The following is a 10,000-nucleotide window of genomic DNA, read 5'->3' on the forward strand; positions in this document are numbered from 1 at the left end:
CCATTACCAGGCTGTGGGCATGCGTCATTATTAGGAGAAAGCACAGCAAAGAACCCTAACCCATAAAGTTGAATTGAGCAAACGTTTAACTCTTGGTGCACTGAAGCTCTCCATACAGGCTCTAAATGCCACGGAGAGGAGATCAAATCACTGTTGCCATTTCTTACTTGTGTTTCTTTCCCACTTATTTTAACTTATTTATTTATTCAGCTTTCACTAAACGTATATTCGACTGGATGCCTTGTTCTTTCCTTTCCTTTTAATGAGCCCTACGGACACTGTGCTCTTTCTGCATCTGATGTAATTTGCTGTTCACATCTTGTTATACAGTGCATGTCTTGCCAAAGTGTGTCTGTGTATGAGTTCTGCTGCAAACCAAATTGTCCTTCAAGAGACAAATCAATAAAGTGAAGTGAAGTTTCTTTTCAGACATGAATGTAAGACGTGAAAATCCCCACAACATGCTTTTGAATTTCACTTTCTCTTGCTGCGAGCGCTGCAGTGCAAAATGAAACCATTCTGGGGAATTTGGGAATTTGGCAAACATTTTGACAGACAGTGTTTTTTTTTTTTTTAAGGAGGAATGCAAATCCTGGGAAAGGAACATGCCTTGGTATTATTGTTTATGATTAAAAAAAAAAAAGCACAGGAGAACCATTTCCAAAATAAACACTTTTGTTTCCTGGTCCAAGCTCCTTAAGAGGGATTTCAGTCTGAGCTTGCAGATCGTTCGACTTTCCTGACAATGTCCTTAAATTATCCCCTGAGAAAGTTTACGTAGAGCCTGTGTGTGCTTCTGTCTATGTGCATTTGACTTGATGTGTGTGTGTGTGTGTGTGTGTGTGTGTGTGTGTGTGTGTATGTGTGTATGTGCCCGAATACTGTATGTGTGGGAACTATGCAAACTTGCCCAGACATAATACCCACTCCTTTCCAAGTTTAACCTCCAGATTGATGACTGAGAAAATCTTGAGATAGATCAATAAATAAACACTGACTAATGTGACACCATAGGAAATTAAGTCATAATGTACTAAATAGACATGAAGTGGCAGAAAACATGTGGAAATGTGCAGTTTTTACGACCTGAGAATGAAGCGTCAACCAGACTGCTGTTCTGTTTTTTAATCATACTGGGGTTAAGCGGGAAGTTCCTCCAAACCACATAAGCAAATTCTGTTTTTCCAAAGTGTTCAGAGCTTGAGGGGGGTCAGCAATAATGGCTCCAAAATATTTGGGGATTTTCAGCGAGAAGAACTGCAACTACCCACCACTCAGGTCATCTTACAGGTTCAGTAACACTTGCACTGCCAGACAATGAATAGGAACTGTTTTTTTTTTACCACGAAAAGAGGGCGGACTCACGTAAATATTGGTAAGCACAATTGACATGTTATTGAATTTGTAGGATAAATGATGCCCAGGTCTAAAACGGGCGTTTATTTGGCAAAGAAGTCAAATATTTGTAAATGCCACCAAAACATACATCTTTGTTTTCTATATGCTCCACTGAGAAATAGAGCTGACGAAGGAACTCTGACGTTGACCATGAGGTCAGTGATGAAAAGCAGGCCGACTGGGCTGTTTTAAGAGTTTGTAAATCTTCAACTTCCAGAGCGAATTCTGTGTACTTCAGGATAAACTGATCAATATCAAGCCCGCTGTGGCCATGAAGCGACAGTTGCTCCTTGCAGTTGGCTGCCAAGGCTTACAACAATACATCCATTGTGGGTTTTTTCAGGGTCAAAAAGCATGCGGCAACCTCACAGCCGTTGTGTGTGGCCCGTCCTCTTGCTGCTTTGTTTCAAATTGCACCTACCATCTCTATCACTTGACAGTACCAACATCCAAAAGAAATCCCCTCTCCCGGCGAGCACAACAGGCCAATGGGAATCACATGAATCATGTTTATTGACAAAGTGTGGAGGCGCACAGGAGCCCGGCTGTCCGTGACCGCTCCTGAGGTGACAGCGATCCTGTCTGCACAACACGGCGCGCTTTGATTCCACAAACACAAGAGAACACGGCTTGCGTCTTTAGTGTTGAGAGTCTCACTGGTCAAAGGCCGAGGAAGTTATGAAGTCTCCGTCCTGGCCCTCTGAATGAGCCTTTCAGCTGGAATGTCTGTCTAAACGGTCAGAAACTGCAACAGCTGACTGATACTGCAAAGGTCAACGCGCATAATCTGAGTCACACACACGCAGTCTCAGTACAGCCGCGGACAAATTCCAGACAGCACGGCAGACAGATAGATCTGGACCCTTCACATTTTCACGACAGCCATCAACAAATCCCAGGGGAGAGGACTGGCTCACATAGACAGGAGTACACTTTTAAATGTCATTTTAATTCTTGTCACACAGCAGTTTCAGAATGAAAAAATATACATCTTGTGCTCGACACCAACACTCTTGGTTCTACGAGGAGCCGGGGATGGATATAACACGAACTTCAGATCCGATGTAGTTGTAAAAAAATGAAAGGTTCAGCACCTTCATGCTGCTCAAGAGAGCTGAGCTGATGACCTGAACAGCCTCGGAAGGCAAAAAATGTGCCATAAAGTTCAGATGCAGGAGATCCTCAAACTGGCATCACACATTTTCTGTGGAAAAAAAAAAAAGGGGCAAAGATGCCATCGGAACTCACCTGAAGTGTCAAGTTATCCCCACATCCAGCTCCTTAAAATTGTTCCAAGTGGAATCACAAGCCAACTGAAAAGTCAAAGTTCTTTCCTGTTTGGTCTGCTGAGATGGCCTGGTTGTCTCAGGAGAAGGTGTCAAAGACACGCTGTTCCATCTGAAGGATCAGAGCGACTGACCAAGAGGGAAGACCCAACAGATGATCCCCTCTCCCTGCTTCTCCTCTTTTCCTCCTCCCTCAGTTTTCTTGCTGGAAGACACAACACGGCTACTTCTCCCCTCAGAACTCTTGTGACACTCCCACCCGTGTCTCTCTCTCTCTCTCTCTCTCTCTCTCTCTCTCTCTCTCTCTCTCTCTCTCTCTCTCTCTCTCTCTCTCTCTCACCCTCTCTCTCTCGCTCGCTCACACTCTCTCTCGATCCATCCAATTCCTTCTGTGCCTCTCTCACCCCCCCTTGAGGGCAGGATGTGTGAGTCAGTGAGAGAGGAAGTATTGCGGAGTGCAGATAAAGCACTGGACGGCTGCTAAAATAATACCCAGAGTTCCACGCTGTTATTGTTTGACAGAGGAGGCAAAAATGCAGAGGTACTTCCTCCTTGTGTGTGTGTGTGTGTGTGTGTGTGTGTGTGTGCGTGTGTATTAACCCACATGAGTGTGTTTGCATTGTAAAGATTGGGAGAGCAAATGAAAAATCACAGAGCGCTGGACGGACAAGGGGGCTTTTCAGTTTGGCAAGGGAGGAGTAAAACAAAACATGGTGAAAGAAGTGCAATGGAAGAGATGATGGACGGTCTGCAGGAGAATACAGGAGGAAAGCAGTGAGTAGCGCCGATAAAGAGAAGTGGCACAACCATGGCCAACCAAATACCCCAGAGACTTTTTAGCAGTTCCCCTATCAAGTTAAAAGAAAAGCCAATATAGGAGCGCTTGCAGGACTCAGGGCTTGCAGGTTGGATGAAACACCAAGAAGAAGCAAAAGCACTTTCAGTTTCGGCTGTTTTTGCTAGTTCTCTTATCGAGCTTGAATTGCTTAATGCTAGAGAGTAATCGTGCTCCTCCGTCCAATCATAACGCTCCATTTTCACTTGAAGTGAACTGGTCACGTGACCCCGTACGTCACGTCCGCTGACGTGTAAATGCGGAAAAAAAGTCTTTCCGTGACACCTTTGCGATGCACCTCAGTATGGATACGTGTGGAAAAACCACCTCATGAGAGCGTCAAAACCTTTTAGCCATATTTGAGAGGTTTTTCCGAGTTTAGCTGTTTCAGTGACCAGCTTTTCATTGCCACATTTAGGCTTTGCGCAATTCTAGGGGTCATGGAGACACAACTAGTGTTAGAACAAATATTGAATATAAAAAAACAAATAGGCAGAGAGTGTCTAGCAAGCGCAAAGAACAGATCAGGAGCCCTGTTTAGATGCTAATACTTAATCATAGGCTCAAATTGAGCAGCCAGTCACACATTATTAATTGTCCATAAACTGTATGGATCTCCAGAAAACCGCATACTTGCAGCAGAATGGATCAGCTTCAACTTCCTGCTAAATGACGCTTTGTTATACCCGACAGGCGTTTAGGAGGCTGCGAGGGCATCAAAAAAAAAAAACCCTGGCACCAGAAAAGTATCAGCCCCCTTGTGACATCACAAAGGGTTGGTTGCCTTTCTGAACGGTAGAGCATGCAAAAAGAAGTAATGGTGCACTTTCTCAATTTCTGGGAAGTTAATTGGCAGGTCATTTCATTTGTATGTATGGATAAAGAATACAGGCCAGGATGCATTTAACAGGCAGCAGCTGAGCATGTCTGCACAGCGAGAGCACAGACAGGGTTCAGCTCTCATTAGCTGATCCAATCTGTTCTCCACATCATCCCCAACTGGACTCCACTGCTCGCTGGTCTGCAGATGTGGCGCCTGTGTCAGTGTCGGTGTCCCCGTGTTATTTTGACTAGACTGAGACCTCGCTGACCAAACATTGCTAAGTGCGAGCGCTTGACATTCACCCTGTTGAAGTTTAACCAACTTCCAAGCAGCAGGCACTTAATAACACGAGGCTCTCGGTGGCCTCAAAGGATTTCCTGCAGTCTCACATCTCCTGAAGACTCCGTGAGGATGCGTGTGTGTGTGTGTGTGGGAGAGAGTTGTATGCATGCGTGTGAGCAGATTCCTGGCATTCCCTGCCTTCCCTTCAAAAGGTTGATGGGTTAACTATGCTGGAAAGCCTAAACAACCTCACCTCCTCCCTTCTGCCCCTTTGTGTTGGCCTGCAATCAGGACTTATTTGTTTGCTTTATGACTCTGAGCTCTGCACTGTGTGAGTGCGCCTGTGTGTGTGTGTGTGTGTGTGTGTGTGTCTAGCATGCATGTTTTATTGAGTAATTCTCTCCGTCTGCCTCCTGCCGGTTTATTTCACACAGTCCTCAGCACATTGAAACTTCTGCTAAAAACCATCATGTAATGCTTTGATGTACAAGATGTTCATTATCTCAATCTCTTTATATGAGACACACACACACACACACACACACACACACACACACACACACACACACACACACACACACACACACACACACACACACACACACACACACACACCAGACAGGGCTCGACGGCAGGAAGGGTAGAGTCCACCTAAGCATCTGCAGCACAATGCGCTGTTTGTCACAGCTTGATGTGTTTTCCCTAACGCTGTGACACGGCTGGCATGCTGTTTCATCAGGCGTGTGATAAACCTAATAAAAACAGTCATAAATTCTACTAATAGAATCTTCATGTTGTTCAGTGGTGACTGATTATACAATCCTGAATTAAAGCATTAACAGCAGTGCAAACAAAGACAATGCTATGTCATTCTCAAACGGGCTTGCACACTTGGCTTCTGACTGATGACGGAAACATCTTTGCAAAATGAGTTGTCGTGTAGAAACACTTGGAGGAGTGAGGAGAAGCCTGCAAAATGATATAAATGACATGTCGGGTCGAATCCTAACCCACCATCTGATTCTCTCACCACTGTTTGCGCGCAGGTCTTGGGGTGTTTTAATGGAGCAGTAAACACATCTCTGAAAAAGAAATCCGTGAATAAACTCGTTTCATGAGATTTTAATAAGACTTTAAAAAGTGTTTTTTTTGTTGCAGTTATTTTTTACAAGGATAAAAATTTTGTGGGAGCGTATATGAAAGGACTTTCCATTTGTCGTGTGTTCTCTTTCCACTTCATGTCTTCTTTTGGTACGAAGCAATGCGGATTTACTGGTACACCTTCAACGTTACACTTTGCATATTTTTGTGTTTTAAATCATAATAATGACTTTAGATTGGGCAAGGACAAAGCAGTGTGCACAATGAATGCCTAATTCAACTGCAACCTCTTGGCTTCATAAATTAAAGGATTGAAATAAATACTAAATGTGACTTTATAGTGTGACATTAAAAAAAGATCTGTTTTTATTTCACGGCAAATGTTATAAATGTCTTTTACGACTTTTGTGAATGGTGTGACATGTTAAATTACTTTATTATTGGCATTGACATTGACATTATTATGTAATCATCATCGTAAATCAGAAGTGGTTATCAACAGGCTTCACATGGTTAGACAAGATTGAATAAATGAAAAAGATTATAATTGATACCCATTATGTTAACCATGTAGCTTGCTTTTGTTTTTTGGTCATTTGTAATGTTTGAAAATTATTTTCAAACATTAAGAAAAATAAAATAAAACGAAAACATTGCGTATTGAAGACATAAATAAATCAAACTTATGAAACACAAAAAGCATCTTTGAGCTTCATTTAGGGACAGAGAATCTGTTAAAAAAAAAAAAAAAGGTGCAGATTCTGCATGTCTGTACTCATGTATTAGAAATTAAAAGTTAAAGTACATCATTGAAAAGAATCAAAGATTTAAATTCTTCAAGGTCTTAAATGGTAGACGGACCAAACTTTCAAAATCTAAGATTTTCTTGAAGAGCTGCGCCAATTCTCTTTCTCTAAACAGCTGGCCGAGCGTAATGAGAGCTCATCTCCTGCAACATGTCAGTGAGTTGGTTGTCTGGAATCCGTGAGCTTAGTCGCAACCGTGTCAGGTATCACAAACCCTCAGTTTAATGGGCCAGTTAATAGAAACCAGGCCAGAGGAGACAGATAAAGTGCAGCAGACCACACGCACACAGGACAGTCTGGAGAAACTCCTTCAAACTCGCGCACGTGCACTCAAACAGCTTGTGGTTTGGCGGGAGCTCTCTTCATCCTCGGTCATACGTGGACGGTTCTTTCCCCAACACGGTGCAGGTGGCCCTGTCAATGAAGCCACACGAATGATTCTGAGCGACATCGACTCGTGCCTATTTGGCACTCTGCAGCAAAGTGAGTGCGACAAAGTGACAGAAAACACACTCGCGCTCATCACCTGCTGTTAGTGAGCGCACCGACGACACAAGTTCAACCAAAGTCACCTACAGTAGTGAAGACAGCTCCCAGTCCCAGGGTGGTGCGTTTGTGTGCGCGCGCGCGCGCGTGTGTGTGTGAGAGAGAGAGCAAGAGAGGAAGAGGTCTTGAAGAATGCCAGGAATGTCTATTGTTGAGCTGGGGACAGACTGATGGGGGGCAGACTATTGTGTTTCATGGTTCTTGGCACCGCAGAGCCTCAGTCTTTCCCCCGGTCTCAGGAGACCTGCTGGTAGAAAAATCTAAACAACGAGGTGTTTGCGTGCATGTATGCGTGTGTGTGTGTGTGTGTGTGTGTGTGTGTGTGAGAGAGAGCAAGAGATGTCTGGGCCCACAGGCCTCCGTCTGGCTGCCCAAAACAAGAGCGTAAGCCAAACACAACTAAACTGAAAGAGCAAGTCAGCATGTAGCAGACAAAAGAGAAGGTTCCACATTGGAGCAGGAGCTCCACTCTTCCTGGAAGTCAATGCGTTTCCATGACAGTTTATCGCAACATAAAAGCGATGTTTGTAAAATTTAGACAAAAGTGCAATTGCGATTTCCAGATTGAATGGCGAGAAGCGAATAAGCCGTAATTTTCGTCAAATCTCGTCCAGTTTTTTATTGCGATTTTGGGGTTTTTGCACAGTTCTGGGGGTCATGGAGACGCAGCTACTAGCAGGTTTGAAATTAACTTGGACTTTAAAAAAAAAAAAGAAAAAGCTTCATCCACTGCATTGCTGTTTACCAGTCTACATTAAAGTGTGAAAAGTAAAATTCAAAAAAGTGAAGTTCCAGGCAAACAAATACTCGAGGTGGTGACACGTTTGATTTTATTTATCCAATCTCATGGCAGCTGCTGCCGAGTACCAAGACTATTTATCTTCAGACTATATGTTTCTCACTGACTCGAGGACAAATTTTACACTCTTGCATTAATATTTCCATGTCATTGTTAAGTTTAACTGACATTTGCCAAAGAACGAACCCAAACAGTTTAACTCCCACAGTGTTTTTGTTGGGTTTTTTTTTTGCTTGTTAGTTTTATGCAACTTGATGACTGTGTGGGAAGACACAATATGTTTAGCAGTCTGGGAATCAGTACACACCCTTCCTCTTCCCAGGGTATTTTCCAATTCTTCAGCTACACGATTTATAATGGAAATCTGTATTACGGTGATGCCGACGAGGAAACGATGAACCAAAATGTACATGTGCTACTTTATTTTTGCGAAATCTCAATCTCCTCTTTCCTCTTTTCACCCACTTTCCCTTCTTTCATCTCGCGTCTTCTCCCAGCTTCGTCTTTGGACAAAATAAATGTTTAGTTAATGTGTGGCAGAGATTAAAGACTGAGCTGGGATGAAAGCGCCTTGTCATGGAGTTTTATTTACCCTCACAAAACATCAAACATAATATCAACCTTGCTTGTAATTATCATTTTAATTTCCTTGTGTTCACCCCTCCTGCTGCTTTGTGTTGCCACGTAACTCTGGCCCGAGTCTGTGGGCCATTTCCTGCCTGCTTGTCCTTTAATCTGACTGCTTTTCCACTGCACACTTTTGTTTGACTTTGCTACTAAATTTGAAGAGATTTTCTTTCAGAATGGGCTTCCCAGCTGTTTCAAGTGTCATGAAAAGGCAGAGAGCACCAAAGTAAACAGTTGTTCTCTTTAATTGTGTCAAAGCAAAGTTTGGCAAACCACAGACAATTGAAAACAACTGTAGTTAAAAATTGCACTTTGTGGGGGGAAAAAGAGCGGTCGGCTTGAATAGCTGTCTAACATTTAACCATTGGAATAGTCTAAGATGTAACAAATGCATTTTTGAAAATTCCATTTTATAATCTAGGAAAGGGAAACTAAATTCCCGGGTTGCAATTTTATTTGAACATAGCATAGATGAAACGTTGTCAGCTTAATCTGTGGATGACAGTATGGAAAAACCTCTATAATTAGAATTAATGGTTATGAAGTCCAGGGGAGCAGCCTGGTGTAGTTAATGAATGGGAAAGTTCTATGGAGCTCTAGAAAGCATCATCGTAAGGCTCTCTGTTGACAGCAAACTACCAAAACACTTTTCCTGCTTCCTGCTGAAGTCAATGTCTTCAGAATGTTCTTCCTCGGCAGGAGGGCAGAAGGCAGTCTCAGAGGAGGAAGCAACCACCTGGCTGGGAGTGCAATCACAAATCTAGGAGAGCTACGAGTGCCTGTTGTGACATTACAGAGAAAAAACTGTTTTTTTTAATGTCCTATTTGCACCAATGACTTTCTTATACAAGCTTGTCAACACTAATTAGATACAGTTTCATGCTGGCTATGCTGGCTAATTAGTATGAATCTGAAAATGGCAACCAAATTTATTCCACAACACTCACAAAAAATCAAGACAAAACAAAACACTAGTCCACTTCCTATATTGAAATTATTGAATTGAATTGTGTTGATTTAAAAAAAAAAAAAAAATCCCTTTAAAAAACAAAAAAGGGAAACTGCCCATAAAAGCCACGACCCAATCAAAACAGCTCTGCAACCCACTTTAAGGTCGCGACCCACCAGTTGAGAAACACTATTATAGTTCACCCAGTGCCCCCTTGTGGATTGGTTGTTGTTTTCAGCTTTGAGGGAAGGGTGGGGGTGGGGGGGGGGGGGTGGCTGAAGTTCCCTGTGGGTGCGTTGTGTTTCGATGACGGCAAACTTTGGACTCACGGCGGCAGCATCATCCACTCACACCTGCGTCTGGAGAGCCATTTCCTGTTTCATCAAGAAACTGTAAATAACGCCTTTTTCCCTTTGTCTGCATCTCAATAAACACGCGTCTTTCTGCGCAAATGTAAACGCAAATTTGGACAACAGATTAGGAGCGGAGCGGATGGGAAGTCTGGTGGGTTGCTTTGAACAGAACAGGAAATGATGCGAAAGTCAAAG

The 10,000-nt window shown here is 43.1% G+C and overlaps 2 protein-coding genes across 3 annotated transcripts in view; one reads left to right on the forward strand and one right to left on the reverse strand.

Annotated features, from left to right (window-relative positions):
• tnfsf10l (TNF superfamily member 10, like) overlaps positions 1-10,000 on the forward strand; it is a 319,815-nt gene that overhangs the window by 118,746 nt on the left and 191,069 nt on the right. The gene's annotated exons all lie outside the window — the stretch shown is intronic.
• shroom4 (shroom family member 4) overlaps positions 1-10,000 on the reverse strand; it is a 54,630-nt gene that overhangs the window by 17,936 nt on the left and 26,694 nt on the right. Inside the window, exon 1 of one of the 2 annotated variants that reach the window (XM_076028030.1) lies at positions 2,647-3,051. The exons of the other annotated variant lie outside the window; for it this stretch is intronic. The gene's annotated coding sequence lies outside the window, so the exon portion shown is untranslated. Of the gene's footprint in view, positions 1-2,646; positions 3,052-10,000 lie in introns of those variants that run through there. 2 annotated transcript variants of the gene reach the window in all.

This window comes from Nelusetta ayraudi, unplaced genomic scaffold, assembly GCF_046127955.1.
Source record: "Nelusetta ayraudi isolate G7.1 ecotype Tasmania unplaced genomic scaffold, CSIRO-AGI_Nayr_v1 ptg000022l, whole genome shotgun sequence".
NCBI lineage: Eukaryota > Metazoa > Chordata > Actinopteri > Tetraodontiformes > Monacanthidae > Nelusetta > Nelusetta ayraudi.